The sequence below is a fragment of the Tupaia chinensis genome, unplaced genomic scaffold (genome assembly GCF_000334495.1).
Source record: "Tupaia chinensis unplaced genomic scaffold, TupChi_1.0 Scaffold000532_1, whole genome shotgun sequence".
Lineage (NCBI taxonomy): Eukaryota > Metazoa > Chordata > Mammalia > Scandentia > Tupaiidae > Tupaia > Tupaia belangeri.
In genome coordinates, this window is record NW_006160045.1 from 664,437 (window position 1) to 667,658 (window position 3,222).

At 39.8% G+C, this 3,222-nt stretch overlaps 2 pseudogenes; one reads left to right on the top strand and one right to left on the bottom strand.

The window, feature by feature from the left end:
• Positions 1-488, top strand: part of LOC102477346 (spermine synthase-like) — a 7,476-nt pseudogene extending 6,988 nt beyond the window's left edge.
• An 836-nt stretch (positions 489-1,324) lies between these two features.
• LOC106735802 (transcription factor IIIA-like) lies at positions 1,325-2,730 on the bottom strand (annotated as a pseudogene).
• Positions 2,731-3,222: the final 492 nt, after the last annotated feature.

Consider the following 3,222-nt stretch of genomic DNA (forward strand, 5'->3'; position numbering starts at 1 on the left):
TATATATATGAAATATATATAAAATTTATATATATATATGACAAAATATATGTATGTATACATATGTATGTTTATATATCTCCAAATTTAATTTAAAAAGCAAGAATCTGAGTCAAAATTTAGCTATTAAATCCCGCTGAGGTTGGGGTACAGGAATGATTTATTCAAGGAAGAAGAGCAACAGAAAATATAAAAGATATACAATTAGTAAGATGTCTATGAGCTCTTGATGCTGGATACACTGCACCTTTCAAGAAAAGTTCAATTATACCTAAAAGCACGACTTAACATTGTAACAAATTAGAGTCTGTTTTCTACATTTGACTGCTGAGAGCTTTTAAGGTCCATCCACCTATCTTCTTTTTCCCCATAGTACCTGGTATATTTGTAAGAAAAAGCCAGGTGCTTCTTCCTTAGGGGCCAGCAGGAAGTTCAAACATCAAGCCCCAGCCCATGTGAAAGAATCTTTATCCCAGCCTGGCCCCTAACCACAATAAGGGCTGAGTCAGTTTCTTTTCACTTCTTTCTCAATCCATTTTCAGACCTGTTTACAAGTCTTCTCTGCTATACTGAGAATTCTCATTGTGCAAATAGTAAATCTTTTCATACCTTCTTGGTTCACGTGTGAGTGTATGCTAAGGTCTACCCTGGCTCTGTGGCTGGCCACAACAGCACCATCTAAGTATTGTCATCATTAATAGGGTGAACTAGGATTAAGCTTATGTCTACTTCCACTACTCAACCCAGCATTTTAATTTGTCGGGGAAAAATCGGTAACCAGTGTTTCAGGGCAGTATCCCTGTGAAAGTGACTGTAATCCTTCTATCACAATTATGAGAATAAGGGTTCTAATTTGTCTATGGGAATTTCACAATTCCCTTATCTCCACTGAGTTTCCTGGATAGCCCAGAATTTTAGTACCAACTTCTTATATTATAAGCACATAGAGAACAATGAGTGAGATGAATGGTTTGGTTAAGAAATTTAAAACTATCCAATAATACATCATGTTACACATAACATTATCTACCTCACAATTTATCACATACTTTTTTATCTTCTTTTTTTTTTTAATTTGCCAGAGGATGCACGGGTTCCCCTGAGAAAGAGAGAATAGAGACGTAAAGGGAGACAGCAACTCACATTGGGACATGGTTATGCCAAAACCCCTTCTCCTCCATTTCTTCGGGCTGTAGGGATTTGGGGTATTCATGTACATGTTCCTGGAGCATTTTTCAGGCCACCAGGGCTGGGATTCCAAATGCTCCATCAGCCATGTGGAATCCAGTTCCTTTAACTTCCAGTTCCTTTAACCTGTTTGTGTTTAATGTTCTTCAGTGGCTTTAATAAAGAAAAATATGCTTCTGAAAGAAAATAAGTGCTCTGATTCACAATCTTTTAAAAATAGCAATGGCACAGTTAATTGAGGGCTAAATATTGCAACTGTCAAGAGTACTTTGTGTTCGATAGTTTGGTGATTCCCCATTTTCAGCACAGATAAGCCTGGCTGTTGTTTCCACTGGGAGGGATATAGCCACCCAGAGGCAATGCCAAACTCCTTTTGTCACAAGATTGTTTTAACTTTATTTTTAAAAAAGATTCAATTTTATTTATCATTGCTAATATTCTCCCATTTGCTATAGGACACATGTGCTCACCAGAGAAAGACACAGAGAGAGAGAGAGAGAAAGAGGAAGTGGGAAAGCAAGCTGCCAGGTCTGGGATTCATAATGCGGTTGGCCATGTAGTAGTTCAATGCCTCAACCACCACACCACCTGCTGGTTTATAAGATGGTTTTATCTTGAGCTTCATTTTCATCTTGTCAAGATTATGCACTACAGCATACCAACTGAACCTGTTCATTGCAAATATCTTGCCACAGTAAGCATGTTCACACATAAATAGACACTGTTCCTTGTGAAAAGAGAGGATATGGCTCTGCAGGTTAAACACAGTTGTGTAGATTCTACCACAGTCTTCTCTTGGACACTGACATACATCCCTTTCTGGGCCATGAGTTTTCATTATGTTGCTTGAGATAATCATTGCGTTTAAATGTCTTCCTACATACTTCACACATTATTTCCCCTTTATGGGTTTCTCTTTTGTGTTTCAGGAGTCTCATCCTTGCTTTTGCCACAAAAGAGCATCCCTTCTGACATACATAGCCCAGTGCACCCTCCTGAGTAGTTTCAGAGAGCTGGGGGAGGAAAAGTGTTTTCCACATACTTTCTGGGTACACTTGAACTGGGGCTCACTGGTATGCTGGAAGTGACTGATTCTCAGCTGCTGATGCTTCCTAAAGTCACCTTACAATCTGCAAAACTGCATTAATTTTTTTTTTTATTATTTTCATGTTTACCTTCAAAGGGTATCTTTAAGTTTGATTTCGTGTTGAATTTTTGATCACTGCTACATAAACAAATGGCTTGTCTTCAGTAATAATCAGGACATGGTAACTCAGATGGTATTCCCTGACAAAGGCCTTGCCACACTTGTCACAGTCACAAATGGTTTCTCCCCCATGTGCTTACACAGGTGCATGTCTAGGTTCTAGGACTTGTAATCGTGCTGTAGTCTGGAAAGGAGCAAAGGAACCTTCTAGCAAGGGCAGATGGCGGCAGGGGTGCAATGATTGCGGTGACTACTGTCAGGGTTATCACTGCCTTAGTGACTGAGTACTGCGGCTCCAAAGTCCCCTGGCCTCTGCGCCAGGTGCTCAGCCACATGTAGAGCCACATGCCATGAAGCCACCTGGCCAGACCACTCCAGGGTGACCATACCGGTGACCCCGGCACACTTCTGGGAGCACATCCCAGTGGGCAAGTTGTTCTATCTTAATAAAAGCAGAACAGGATAGGAGACTTTTATAAGATACACAACAGTGTCTGTATCATGCCTAGAGTGTTAACCACAAAGAGGAGAAATTAAGAAGCAAGAGGGGAATTTGAAGGATTCACTACAGATTTGTTCCCTGCTGGTTCTCTGCTAGTTGCAAAGACTCTCTTCTTTCTTTGAAAATATACAGCAATATAGTGGTATTGAATACACAAATTAGAGGAGTAAAATATATTAATAGTTTGCACAGTTACAAGGATCATTCACTTCACATTCAAAATGCTTTGTAAACTTAAGCACGGTACAGTTGGAAGCGGTTGTGACCGAGTCTGTCTTTCCTTTATCCTACATGGATCACTTAAGACATCATGATAATTCAAGTC